General features: G+C 42.9%; 1 protein-coding gene across 7 annotated transcripts in view; it reads right to left on the reverse strand.

Moving 5' to 3' along the window:
* The window catches only part of PTER (phosphotriesterase related), a 20615-nt gene extending 11567 nt beyond the window's left edge, over positions 1–9048 (reverse strand). The window contains exons 1-3 of one of the 7 annotated variants that reach the window (XM_080579613.1): positions 8975–9021; positions 6058–6247; positions 4212–4253 (exon numbers count right to left, since the gene is read on the reverse strand). The gene's annotated coding sequence lies outside the window, so the exon portion shown is untranslated. Of the gene's footprint in view, positions 1–662; positions 747–4211; positions 4257–4770; positions 4921–6057; positions 8766–8853 lie in introns of those variants that run through there. The other 6 variants (XM_080579617.1, XM_080579615.1, XM_080579612.1 and 3 more) reach the window with 6 other exon arrangements.
* Positions 9049–15194: the final 6146 nt, after the last annotated feature.

A 15194-nucleotide genomic window follows, 5' to 3' on the forward strand; every position in this document is an offset into this window, starting at 1 on the left:
TCATGTCCAGAGGACAGGACTTACTAGAGCATGCATTATTGATTAAAGAGAGAGGTCTTTCCCATTTCTGTCTCCCTTTTAGTGAATAATATCATAAACATGGGTTTGTTACTGGTAAAGCCCTCAGAGGACATCTTCCTTTTAACTGCTAACGTTAATCTACCAGGATGACAGAAAAACTGAAATCTGAAGGGCACTGAACTCTACATATCAAAGGGCACAAGAATGCCTGTATCTCTTTGGGGATACTTTCTTTTCATGAGAAAAACTCGCTGCCAGAGTACCAATGTAATAGTGACCCAGCTCCCGCAAAAGGCAGATACCACCCGTCTAGTGATGTTTGAGTGCTGGCAGTTAATTTAACATGAAAAGTCACCCATCCATAAGAAAAAGAAAGGACTGATTGACTGTGTTTGCTTGTCTTGTGTATAAGCAGACATGTATAATAATCCCACGTAAGAAGAACTGTTCTTTTATGAATTGTATTTGTAGACTAGTGTCTTGACTTGTTTGAGAAGGCAGAAGAATAATAACTCTCGTGGAACAGACTGCTGGCTGATTAATATAATGTTGTGTTGGTTTTTTTTTGCCAAATAAATTAAGAAGTGCATGATTTCAGAAAATATTATTCTTGAGAAAATAATGAAAAGCAAAATACCTGCCTTAGTCAGAAACTGCTGCTAACTGCAATTCAGTTAAGTTGTCCAACTGAGCCAGTAATTCCACTCCTGAATAAAGCCAGTGTTCTGTAAAACAGCGCCCCAGTCTGAAAAAAGCTCAGCGATCCAGGTCATTGTTATACCCACAGCAAAGTGACTATGATAATGTATTCTTTAATTTTTATTTTTCTTCCATTAAGTATCTATGCTCTGGTATTCAATAAAGTCCCTATAGCATAAAAAGTGATATCCACTCTCTACTGGAGAAACATTTTTTTCCTCCACATTTATTGACAATTTTCAAATCTATTTATTAAGTTAGGAAAACAGACCTACGTAAGTTTGTATTTATTTAAGTATATAAGTACTGAAGCTCTGTTAATAAAACTAGACACAAAGTGATTACAGTCAGTTTCCTTAAAAAATTTCCACTTTATCTTTTTTGACAGTGCAGTGGCTCAAAGCAGCCATTCTAATTGATTCAGAATTTTTGCTCACTTTCAGATTCCTCCTTTGAATGTAAGAAGTACAATAATTAAAAGTTTACTTTCAACATTTGCTCCCACTAATTCCTTTCTGACATAGCTAAATTGGACTACCATCAATTAATCTGGCCCATACACTGTGAAAACCTATGGTTGTGTGAGATCTTATAGCCTGAGGCTGCTGTCTTCTGATTTATAACAGCAGGAAACATCTAAAATTACCTGTTCCAGTGCCAGGTTTCTCTTGCAGCAGACATGAATCTGTTGATTTTTAGGCTCTGTACTTCAGATTATAGCATACATACAGAGCTTACAAAACCAATGCCTACTATTGAACCTTTTGATTGAGCCCAAGTGCTTTTATGACTATAAGAAGCATCACAGAAATGGAAACTGACATAAACAGCATTTAAAGCAGGCCTAATTTTATCTTCCTGAAAAATATGATTAACGTTAATGTCAGTGCCTGCTTACTAACAGTTTTAGAAAACCAACACTTTTAATAAAAAAAAAAAAAGAAAAATAGAGACAGCCAACAAATCGTGACTAGAATTATTTTTAAAAACACAGTCCTGGTATCTTCTCTACCATCATTTACATAGACAGCATGCCATGAATATGCTATAATGATACATTATTCTTGATAAGATTCACCTGATGGAACCATAATTTAATTAGTGTCTTTAAAATAGATTTATGTGCAAACAGCTTTCAAATTGAATAATGACTGCTGCTTAATTTAAACATGTATACGTTAATGTTCATGCGGTTTTCTAATGACTTGTATGCCACGTTTTACACAGAATTTTCTTTTTTTGGGAAAGTTTCTTCTTTCGTACACTGGGGATTGAATTCATACCCTCTCATTTAGCCATCTAAAATGGTACATGTCCTTATAAAATAACTGTCTAGACTATTTTCATACTGGAGATGGGAAGACATATCCACAGGCAATTCATCCAGCCTATTTTGAATGTTTGTGACAGGACAGGACAAGTTACTTTCTCTAACATCTGCCTCCTTCCATGGACTAAGGAAGGAGCCAAGAAACAATCTTGGACAAGCCAGTATATCTTAGATGGCCCTGCATGAGACATGTGAGTTAAACTTCCTGAATCCTCACCCAGTTCGATGGAAGGGGCAGGGAGAGAATGGAAGAGGAAAAAGGGGAAAGGAATTCATATTTCTATGACAAAAATTAAACAGGTAGGCTCTTATCTGGCAATAAGACGTATTTTGGCTTTGGAAATCACTAATTTATACTCTGGTACTGCCAAGGCGCTCCCCCACACATTAAGGTTTCTCTGTTTAGGTGCTGTATAAAGAGAAATAAATTATATTTCCTGGAAATATACTCAGATAAAAAGAAAACAGATATAATCTTTAATATACAATCAAAACTCTGATTATTTTTTTTTCACAACAGCCTTGAAACAACTACCTAACATTTCCTTAAAAAACTCTGGACTAAGCTTTACATCTCATTGTATGGTGGAATACAACTCTCACCATCACCCTCCTGTTAAATACTGGAGAAGTAAATATTTCTCCTAGAGGTATTATTAAGAGGAAAGAAACTTGCTGCTAAAAAGGTCACGGTACTGCGTTCCTCTCTCTGGTAAAAACTCCGCTAAATTCAAGAGATGTTTTCCTTGAATATTGATGGCAAGAGTCGTGTTTCTGCTTTTCCCATCTGAAACGCACACTTCAGTCATTGTGTCATTTTAATGGTCTTGTAATGGGAAGTCTCTCTAGGTTTGGATTAGTTGCTTCCTACAGTAATTTCATATTGCTGAAACATTATAATCGCATAAACGCAGTTTCCACATGCTAACGCTGCATTTGTTTTGATTCGGTAAGCACATTGGAATGGTATTAGCACAGATTCTCTCCACTTGTATGAGAATAATTGTATTGTTGTTACATTACAATGCGAGATTACAGGGACACTAAGTGGAGATTGCTGTGACAAAAATTACAGAAAAGCAAAATGAATGGCTGAATGGGTATTTATTATATTCAGAAAAAAATTACACACAGCTGACATTTAGAAACACGGGTTGCCCTGGCTGCATGAAGAGGGCAAATGAAGAGGGTTTTTCCCTGTATAGTCATGCAATTTGAGGAAAGGTGACACAGCAGAGGTTCAATACGCAGTCACAGCTGGAGGAAATGCTTTGAGCATTCAATTCTACTGTGAGTGACCACTGCAAAGCATGGAGAAGCCCCATATCAGAAATATAGGACACATCTGTGGCCCATTAGCTAGTCTATCCTGCGTTATCTCAGCATCCCCCATATTTGATCATTTTGCAATGAGGGAAAATGTTAGCAAGACGATGCAAGAGGAGAGGCACAGGGTATAAGAACACACGCAGGCTGTTTCAGGATGAAGTTAAAAAGAGAACTTCCTTCTCCCTTCTCACATGCTTCTGCCAGCTCTGCAGAGCTTTGTGGGGTGAAAGGAACTCAGTTCTGCAGGGACTTTTCTCCCCTATACCCATCAGACAAGCAATTTTTATTACTTCTCTGACCGACAGGTTCCACATCGACTTTACCTTCAAAAACATACATAGAAGCTTTAATTACAGGACAAGCATGCCTGAAAAACAGCCTTCTCATACGCCGCTTTCAATAAGCACGACGTTTTTGCTCATGCACAGTGTCAGCAAGTGCAGACACTCCTCTGGTGCCAAAGGTGGCTGATGGCCTGTGATGCCATCCTCCTAAACAGGCATTCTCACGACACAGTTGTCTCTGTGTTATGTGAGATGCCAGAGAGTGTCTCCTTTGGGTTATTTTGCCCCAGAATTTGGGAATGGGGTAAAAGGACAATGAAAGAATGCATGTTTCTGGGTAAACTCTTGTCTCTTCTGCAGAAATGGCAGATGGGCTTCTTTGAAGATGGAGCAGATTACTTCCATTAAAGTCCTAAACATCCTTCCCCAGCTCAGTGATCAGAAGGGACATTGATCTTTTTCCTCTCCCAAACTGGAACTACGAGGCTAACATGATTTGCTGAACATCATGCTAACTCAGAAAATAGAGCCAAGGCAAATAACCTTACCTATTCAGAGGCGGTGTTTTCTTTCTTCACCAGCTTCACACTCTGTTAATTAAACAAAAACAAAGAACAAGTATGATACGTATCATGGCAGTTTTTCACAGTACAAGCAAGTATTGTGAAAGTTTTTCATAGCCGTTTGTTTAGTGCAAAAGTATAGTAAAGGGAAAAGGATGTACAGTGCTGGCCTTCCTCCTAGTTATCAGGGTGGCATACTAGTATTTCCTTGCATATAACACCGAGGCAAGGCTTCGTGTCCTAAGGACCTGCCACATGGGGGATTTTCCACGCCTTGACTAAAGCTCTCAGAGAGGAGGGGAACACTTACAGCATCTCTCTCCTACAAACACTCTCATCTAACCCTGCAGGAGCATGTTGGAGCACATGGTACCTGCAGTTTCTCATCTTTGTGTGGCTGTATTTTCAAGGAGAAAGTAAGAACCTCAACATTTCAGGTATCTGTAATCTCTCAACTGCCTAGAAATTGGCCAATAGATCCAAAGCCTAGAGATTTCTTGGGGGAATATACAAAAAGTGAGAAGCAAAGCTTTTAAATGCTCACCTGAAAGGGTAAGCGAAAACTCTCCCTGCGTACTGCCGCTCTCGCTCCCCCTCGGCTCTGAGCAGACACGCACAAAGCAGGTTTCTGCCTTGCAGTTCAACAGCTGCACCAGGACAGAGGGCAGCCTCTCCTGTGGCTCTCATAGGAGACCTTTGGGACCAAAGGAAGCCCCTGAGACCTGCACGGGGCCATGTGTGCACTGCTGCCTTAGTATTTAATACTTTGAGTGCTTTTTTCTCAAATTGGTTAAAGTTCAGCTGCTGTTAATGCAACAGAGTCAGACTTTTGTTTTACCTTATTTCTGTGCAGATAAGGGTCGCAAAATCAAGGCTTCCCTGAGCAAAGTCACATTGAAGTTTCTTTTCCTCAGAGATACGAGACCAACATCCCCATAAATGTTTTTTCATCAGCAGCTCCTCTACAAGAACTTCAGGGGATTTTACATTTTGGGCAGCTTCCAAAACTACTCCTGATAAAAGGTCATAGAAAAATTCTCCCCTAGGGTCCAACATTACATTAATTATATTTTACATGCACAGTGTTTTTAGGCCAAAAATCAGGCCTGAGGAGACTTTACACTGTATAATAGTCCATGCAAGGCCGGGCAAGTCCTGCATGCTGCTACGTGCACTTGTGTTCTTTACCCTAGATGAATCGTATTTGCCCCTCGTGGGCGCTGGGCTACAAGCACACACCCCTTCTTGCAATGAGAACACCAAACAGGACAGCAGCCTGTGCTTTTTAGGAATATGTCTTCGTTCTTCATTCCCTCTAAATTTCAAATTTGAAACTTAAGCATATGCCTAACTACCTTTACCATTATTCTCATTGACTTAATTGGTTTCACCAAAAGCCACAGCAAATCACTCCCTAGATCTTTACATGCAGAAATAAAGAGAAAAGGGTTGGAGACGTGAGATACCAAAGACCCAACACCTTCCTTCTCACCACACAAATCTAGGCAATGGAAGGGCGATGTTCACTACTGCCTCTTGGTCAAGACCAGACCAAGGACTGGAACCACTCCTAACTAGAAGATTCAGATGAATGAAACCCAAGGCCAGCTCGATCCACTGAGGGCTGTGAAGAAACACACGGAGGAAAATAGCATGGAGAAAAGGTTTAGTGCCTCATTCGAAATGGCAGACTGCAGCAACTGGGACAAGCAGGGATTCCAGAAGAACACTTTCTTTTACTGTGCTGGATGGGTCGAGGGTGACCGAGCACTGGCACAGGTTGCCCAGAGAGGCTGTGGAGTCTCCTTGCCTGGAGATACTCAAAACCCACCTGGACACAATCCCGGGCGATGTGTTCTAAATGTCCCTGCTTGAGCAGAGGGGTTGGAGCAGATGATCTCCAGAAGCCCCTTCCAACCCCTACCGTTCTGTGGTTCTATGGGCTTACATGCATGGAACCACATTCATTTTCCTGCTGCTGCAAATAACTGGATCCCCAGACTTGCAAGCAAGCTGAAGACCTACCGAAAAGAAAATACCCTGAGAAAAGGCTTCATAGTTCCCATTGTGACTGCTCTGCTGCAGTTGTTACGAGATGGAAGCCACACAGCTTTCCACAGCTGCTCTCAGAAGAAAACGTGAGCCAACTAAAAGCTTGAAGCTGACAGGCGTATCTCCGAGAGTATCTTTTTAACTCCGAGACTGTCTTTACAGAGTCTGCATGCTTTGTCAGTGGTCAAAGCCAACGACCTCTTGCTTGTACAACTGCTGGTACAAAGTTCTCTCCCTTGGCTGGGTACAATAGCGGAACAGCGGGCACAGCCAACACACAGAAGCTGACACGACTGTCAGATCCCCTGCATAGCCTTTTGCTTTCTCACCAGGCGTTGCTAAATCTTCAGTCTTAACAGGAACTGGACACAGAAGCCAGCAACTGCTCTGGCTTTTTGTATTACAGAATGACTAAGTATTTTTGCAAGAAGATACAAAGTCAGTATCTTTATTCTGGAAACTATTAATTAGCTGTGTTGTAAAAAATCTTTGCTACCCAGTCTAAAGCAAACAACAAAGAACCAAGTCTTGCAATAAAGTTTACAGCCCTCAATAGTTCTAGCAGTAAGACTAGTGGAACATTTCCAGATCCATCTGAAAATGCCAGGTGGTATGCAAACAGCAGTGATGAAGGAGTTAACTTCCTTTCATTTGGTTCTGGGTATGTTTTTTTAATTTGTGACCATAAAACAACAAGATGTCAAAGCAGAATCCTACAAGAAAACCTCCTTGATCAGTTGAGATAAAGATGAAATTTCTTTTTATAACCAGGGGGGTAGGATACTTACTCCCTTTCCCTCCAAAACACAGCTGATAATGCAATGACTTGGATATTCCCCAGAAAAACAGTTCAACAGTTCAAAACTCTGCTCTAAACCAGAAACCAGGGACTTGAACCTTAGGTTCCACATCCTAGAAGGATTTCCAATCCTCCCACACAGGTGGCGTGTTGGATGCAAGCAAAAGACTGCCTTTCTCTGCTCCCACGAAACCTTATGAAATCTTGGTTTCAGCTCACTGAAAAATTAGTGTTGTTCAATGTTTTAATTTTTGAGATGGAAAAAATATTTGAGATCTACATAAAGTGAAATAAGAAATAAAATACACAGAATGTTCAGAGAAACGACTCTTTAATAAACACTCTCTGATGCCATATGCTTCACTATATACTGATTGTGATATGTGAGGAGCAAGCTGATGGCTTCCTAACCACAGGCAGTGACACTTGCTCCTGCTCCACCACGCATTAATTTAATAAGTTAACACTGGTCACCTATATGAAATGCAATTAAGCATCTGAATGCCATTGTTGCCACCTTTGATTATGGCTACAGAAACGAATGTGATGATGGTGACACAAGGGTAAATATTATGTCTGTTAAATTCCAAAACACGAGAGGCATTCATAATAATAAATGACACGCGCACAGTCCTTCATATGACAATCCCACAGTACCTGACAAAATGATACAAAACTACCTATTACAAGCGTCGCTTCGCCCATCACTGAAACACAGCCCCCAGCAGAAAGAAGGCTACAACCTTTAAACACTACAAAACGTATTATGGCAGAGAACGTCGAATAACGCATCCACTATAAACCACAGGAGCATTCTAGACAGGCAAAACACAATTTCCCAAAAGAAAGTGACCTCTGGCTAAAAAACTTGTTTCATCCAAGAGCTGAAGAGTTTCATCCAAGCCACCAGCACAGAGAAAACAACATCCTCAGCAACAACCAAGCCTAAAACCCAAAGAATTGTGCCTGCAAGTTTCCTGGAGATCATGTATATCGATGCAGTTGTTTGGCCAAAAAGTGCTCAGCCGAGCTCCTCGCCCCCATGACCTCAGTGCTTCAGCTCAGGTCCACGCTCACACAGCCCAGGACCTGCTGCACGGAGGCTGCCCCGTGCCCAAGGCACCGCTGGGCGCACTGCTGGGTGGCAGCCTGGTCATCCCGCGCTCCGTGAGCCCTCGTCCCTGCAGCTCCCCAAACCGCTGCAAGGCGAGGAGAAAGCGGCCCTTCAGCCAGGACTGAGCTTCCTAAAGGGCAGGGTACCCCAGGAAGAAAACACATGGTGTCTGGATCCCAAGGCGGCTTGCAGGCAAGCCTGGAGCTTTGCTGTTGAGCCTTGTCGAGTTTAAGCAACTGTGGAAGCATCTCGCAGAGGTCTGCGGGCGCTTCCAGGTGGAGGGGCTGCCGAGGGCAGGCTTGGAAGGTCCGAGGTTTGGACTGAGGCGCTTGTTCCCTCACGGACCCACCCTTAGGGACTGACGGGAGAGGAGTGCCGGAGGGGACGGGGCTCCAGCACATAACTCTGGGCGTACCAGCACGAAATACCAGCGCTAATAATAGCAGCGCCGCTCCACCACGCTGTTCAGCCAGCCCCAGCCGGCGGGCTACTCTTGGCAAAACACCACCCAGCGGCTGCCCGGCAGAGAGGGGACGCTCCCCAGCCCGGACCCCAGCCCTCCCGCTTCCCGCTTCTCTCCGCCTCACGCAGGCGCCCTCCTCTTCCTCCTCCTCCTCCTCCTCCAGCTCCCTGCTCAGCGCCCCGACCCGGCCGCCCCTCACCACCGGAGCCGCCCTCGCCCCGCAGCTCCGGCCGAGGGTCCCGGCCCGGCGCTGCCCGGGGCATCGGGGGCAGCCACCGGGGGGCCGCCGCCTCGCCGCGGGCCCGGCCGCGCTCGCTCACCCCGCCGCGGGCAGGGCCCTCCGCCGGCAGCGCCTCGGCCGCGGCCCGGCCCCGCTCGGGGCGGGACTTACCCGGAGCCGGGCTCGGAGGAGGCGGCCGTGAGGGCGGCGGGGACTTTGGAGCCAGGGCGGCCCCGGGGCCCGGGCCCTGCCGCTCGTTCTCCGTCCCCGGCTGCCCCCCGTGCCCGAACCGCCGGAATTTGTGCCCCCCAGCAGGCCGCCCCCTCTGGACGTGCCGTGGAGCCGCGCCTCGGGCAGCGGTGGCTCCAAGTGACAAACCCTGCCCGTCCTTGCTCGCAGCCCACGTTTACAGAGCAGGGAGGGTGCTTGGATCCCCCGAGTCCTTGGGGGGAGGGTGAGGGGCTGTGGGATTGCGCTGAATGCGTTTATATTTTATAATCTGCCCTTGCGATGCACCTAACAGCAAGGTTGAAGAGGTGCTTCTGAGTGCTCACAAGCAGGAGGGCGCGAACAGTGATTCTGGGTAAAAACACGGATGCAAAGTCTGAAGTGAAAACAAGTCTGACACCGAAGTTTGTACACTTCCCACCTGGATCTCAGAAGTGTCTTATTTCCCTAAGGCTCACAGCATCTCCTGCTATGGTACTAGTCCTTTTTCCAGAAGGGTAAGCAGACACTGGCAAAATAACTGGCAAAGGCACAAAGGACAACAAACTCCAGCCCTCGCACAGTCAGAGTTGCAGCAAAGCCACCTTGTGCACACGTCGCTTGAACCCGGGAAGGGTACCTCGCGCTTTTCTGAGAGAATTATTGCAGTTCTCGCTCCTCTCCCTTCCACTTTGATCCCTTCCCAGTCCCCATTCCTACCTGATGGGGCCAGCAATGGCCCGGCACCTTACTGTGCAGAGCCTCAGCCTGTGCTTGGAGGTACAGCACAGTGCCTGTGAACAGATTCCCATGTGCCTGCCTTTAATACAGGTGTTCATTGCCTGGGGGAGTTGGATCCTAGCTCTTATACGGATCCCAGACAATCCTGCGACGTTTTCAGCATCATGCAGAAAGTGAGTGGGCAAAACTGGGAATGAAAGCCAAAGCGTTCTGATGCTCAGGCCTTTTATCATCTATCTTACTGTGAAGGACAAAAGTGGAGGCAGTGGATGAAAAATGAGAAGGATTTGGGAGTAAACAACTTAGGTAGGAGGTAAGAGAAAGTTGTACTTTTATAAAAGTGATGAAGAAATGGAGAAGGAAGGAAGGAAGGAAGGAAGGAAGGAAGGAAGGAAGGAAGGAAGGAAGGAAGGAAAAGGAAGGAAACAAGGAAAGAGAGAGAGAGAGGGGGAGAGAGAGATGGAAAGAAAGCGTCAAGGGCATGCTAACCATGAGGGGTAGAGTCCACAATGACCGGTGGTATTGATGTGGGGAGGGCTGGGCCTGTAGGGACTCAGCCGAAAGGGAGATTACTGCCCAGTAAAGGGAAGGGAAAGGTGGAGAAGGTGAGGCAGGTGAAATGTTTGGGATGTTTCCCATTAGCAGCCAGTCACCACATATATGCAACAGTTATTAATACAGATGGATGGCTAGAGCTAAGCTGCTGGGACAGTTCCAGTTGTCAGCCTCACTTGTTTTTATTTGCTTCTCATATGGAGTCAAGTGAGCATGGGTCCAGCAAAGATTAAGTGGAGATATGAAAGCCTGTCATTTATAATGCCGTGTATTTCACCATGTTCATATTGCTGGGCAATCAGTGCAGGAGAAATTATGTATGAGAGCTATGTTAAAAATAGTCATGCAGCGCTTTATGGGACATCATTTGTCACTGGCCATATCAAACCTATTTTGAAGATTTGCGATGAATTTTACATAAGGCCTGCAACTCTACATCTCTTTTGTGTTTTAAAATATAAAGGCAATATTAAAACTGGGGTAGGTACAAAGTAAAACCATATTCAATCTGCATTTTTACACACATAGAATGAGTTTCTCTTTAAAGCAATCTTCAGTATGTCCAAAGCAAAGTAAGGTACTATTTTTTTATGTCCTTGCTTCACTCTCCTACAAAACAGAGGCTTGTAAACATAAAGTAATGAGACTGTCTTGTTCAGACCAAATGTGTAGTGAACAGTGAAAACAAGTCAGCATCTGGCAGAGTCTGTACATATGACACTGCATTCACAATTTATGTGATACACAACCTTATGTAGTATATCTGGCTTTTGTAGCCCCTTTCCCAAGTCTGACAGCCGGGCTGTGGGCTTCCTAGAAATATTGAATTGGTTACCAAACTGTGGGAAACAAAACCAAAAGAAACTTCAGCTATGTTGCCACACAAACAGCAGTGGCAACTGGTAGTAACATCACAAACTAGAATATCCATATTACATGGTTCAGAAACAAGAGTCAGCAACTTACTATTAAAAAAGAAAAAAAAAGTTATTTGCTTTACCAGGTCTGCACTAAAGAAAAGCTTGATGCAGAGCTTTTGTTTTTTTTTTTTTTTTTTTTTTTTGCAGAACTTTTGCAGAAGTTACAGTCTGCTAAGGGCTAAATAACATCCGTTCTTTTGCCTACCTCCATCATGCAATTATCAAAAAGGGCACTGCAGCCCATGAATTATATTTTTCCCATCTGGACATTGTTGTAAACTGGGTCCAATGTATAATAGGAGACACAAAATAAGGTCCAAATACCAGTGGTTCATTAGCTTCAGTATCATTTGTCCTTTCCATGGGCAGACAAAGAAGAGAGCAGACCACTAGGTGCAATGCCAGACCTGATACGAGGAGAGCTCTTCGTTCTAACCAAGAGGGAGGTGGCATAAAGGGGCTGTACAAGAGAAGGGCCTCACAAGAGAAGTCTAGTTTGCTTGAACAAAAATTAGCAACTGAAGATCACAGATTGCTATTATTCTTTCTTCAGAAAGATAAGCAAGGAAAGGAAAATGAGGCAACGTGTCATTTAAAGCAACCTTTGTGCAAGTGCCATAACAAACGTGAATGCACATACCATTGAAAAGTATGAAGTGAGAGGAGGACTTGCATGCATGTGCAATACATTCCACAGTTTGCGAGTTGGTAGCAGGTATAAATGGAACCCCCAGAACGATGGGAAAATTCATCCAGCAAAGTTAAAATATGCAAAATTAATCCTTCAGAAAACGCCTTTATTTAGCATGATAAATCAACTCCCCCCTCCCACCCACCCCCTTTCAAAGTGGTTGCGTGAGTTGAGAGGGTTGCAAAGACCAAATTTACTTGTCAGTGTGGCATACACCCATTGCTCTGAAATGGCAGGACAACAGCCAGGAGTCCTTCAGTACATGCAGGAGACGAATTAAATGATAGGCAGGGTTTTGTTTGGAAGGCTTTTTTTGGTTTGGTTGTTTGTCGATTTGTTTTGTTTTGTTTTGTTTAACAATGTTATTCAAAGCTGACAACAGCTGTTCTTGAAGAATTCTGATGTGCTGCACCAGTGAGGGTTGAATTGCAGGTGCTCCAAGGAGCAAAAAGAACAGGAAGAACTAGGTAATACCTAATATTTAACAGAAAATAGCACAAAGCTGTTCATTAACAGCAAAAATAAACTGTTGTTTCTGAAGAATACTAAGTTAGAGTTTTCTGGAGCTAAAAGCAGAACACTGTTGGCTTTTGACTAAACAGTTACTTAATATTACAGTCTTAGTTATTATTTAAGATGGTGGGGGGTATTTAGAAAAAGCCAAGCTAGGCTGATCACTAAGAAACTTCGAAGAATTCAGCTTTAATATTACTTCTGAATGACATTTTTTCTCTTTGTATTTAGATTCAGCATCTGCTTAAAATCCATGGAAATAGTACAGAAGAAAATAAATTGCTTGTTATAACTGAGAGAGTTTGGAGGATCAAGCATCTCTAGAATACAATATAGCTTTCCAGCTGTAGAATACAATTTTTTCACCACCTTCACCCGTTTTTTCTTTGTCTGACTAGACAAGAAGAGAGTTTTATAGTGGTACCTTTTTTGTTGATTCATATTTGAGGAGTATAGGTATTGCCAAGCTTTTGTCTGATCTGAAAAATGTCTTTTTTTTTTTTTTTTTTTTGTAAACTTGCTGTTTACAAGTATTGGTGGGGGTCTGTAAACTTCTGAGGTATTTGCGACAAAAAATATATATTTGTTTTCTGGGTTGAGAGGAACTTACCAAAGACATGCATGTAAATCTACTTGATCTAGATGACAAGTGACTAGACAGACTTTTTTTGGAAAATGACGGGTTTACTAGTCACATCTAACCTTAAGCTGCAGGTGTCTTACTACTGATGGTCACACAGTAAAGGAACAGGAGGAGAGGAATGAAATTCCTGGTTGCACTGCCGTAGTGGAAGATGGGATGGTGGGGCAATTTGCATGAGTCTTAATGGGCTTCCAGTTGAGAGCAAAAAGTTCCCAAATAAATATTTCAGTCTCTTTTCAAGAAATATTTATTTTTTAACCTGTACACACAAAATAAATAAATAAATAAATAAATAAATTAGTGAGATTTTTACTGTTTCACTCACTATTATTGCCTTCAACATATTTTATAGTACTATGTGGAGGAATTTTGGAAACGTCTACTGCTTTGTTTCTGTCTCTGTGGTATGGTGGCTTCGTTCAGAGTACAAAATGCAGCTTATTTCTGTCAGTGATCAGGTATAACACACATGGGTAAACAAAGAGTGGTCACTTCAGCCTGCCGTCCTACTTTCATTCTTTTGATAAAACCCAAGAGCTGCAGTTAAATTACTTTGGTACTCTCTGTACTTGCAGTTAGTACCAAAGTTACAAATATCATCATGTGGATGTAATTGAGGGCAAAACTTGAGGCCATTAGATTTCAATTCACTGTACAAACACAATTTCTTCTAGTTAGTTGCCACCTTTTAAACTTTGTATCTTTAATGAGAGAAACTGAGAATGAGAAAAATTCCTTAATGAGAGGAACTGAAATGGAGATGGCTCTACAAACTCAAACTAAACCAGGAAGGGAGGCCAGACAGCTTTGTTTTCCCACTAACTCCCTGGATCAAATCCTATCTCCTTAAATCAATTCCCAGCCTCCCATTACTTTGTTGTAAACAAGATTTGTCCGTTATAGCCTCAGATTACCATAGCTTAGGGAAAGGCCTTTGAAGGTCATGAGATTGCTTATGTTTAAGAAGAGACAAAATTTGTCTCATGAACCTTTTGCTTGCTTGCTTGCTTAAAGCACATTTCTTTTTTGTTTAAATGTGATTCTCTGCTAATTTGGGCACAGAAAGCCACTGTAAGTGGTGTTCTTTAAACCTAGGACTGAATTTAGGGCATGGGATCAGGTCTTCCAAGCCCCATCCTCTATGTAGCCCTTTTGAAATTAGTGAGGAGAACAAAGCCCTTGTTGTGGCCAGATGGGTGTTGCATTCTTAGCATTATCACAGGAGAAGGTACAAGTGATGGCAGTCTAGGAGCATGTGCAGTTAACACAAAACATCCAGACTGCTATCCCAAATGGAGCAGATGGATCAGAAACTGGTTGATGCTCAATCAAGTAAAGCCCAAGCGTTTGTGCTTATTAATGCTGTCTAGGTTACCTCTAGTGATTGTGATGCACTCCTGCACGCTTTGGCTTGCCTGTACTTTGCACCAAGCTAGCCTGATCCAGAGAGCTACATAGACAGCAGAGGAGGTATCACACAATGCCTTTAACCGTTTCCCTGTTGAGTGAACTTCAATAGCTCTGTCTCCAGCCATCCACATCCTAAAGGTTTCATTTGTGATGGCTTTTTCTTATAAACTTATATTATTGGTCTACATTTTTTCACAAGTGGAGTTTCTTTATTCTCCCTTCTTGCAGTATGACCACTTCAGCTTTAACAGCATCTTCTTGGACTTTTATTCTCACTAGTTCGCTCACCCGTTGTTTTCACCTGTCTCTCTAAGTAACACTAAGCATATATCTTTCCATGCTTCAGCGTCCAGCCTTTTGCTCTGCTCTATCTTCTCAGTTTTTGCTCTCTGTCATGGCTCATGAGACACACGGTTCAAAACTTTCTTTTAGAGAAATGAAAGATATTGCATTTTTGCCAGTCTCTTCACTTCTTCACTTTAACCTTGATCCTCTCTCTCTTTTTTTTTTTTTTTAATTTTTATATAAACCAATTCATAACATCAGACCAAGGAGATGCCTCCCCATACAATGCAACATATTATTATTTCATCTTTTATTGGAGAAATAAAATTAGTTTGTGCTCGCAGCGAAAATATAA

The sequence above is a fragment of the Anser brachyrhynchus genome (genome assembly GCF_964034855.1).
Source record: "Anser brachyrhynchus genome assembly, chromosome: 2".
Classification (NCBI taxonomy): Eukaryota; Metazoa; Chordata; class Aves; order Anseriformes; family Anatidae; genus Anser; species Anser brachyrhynchus.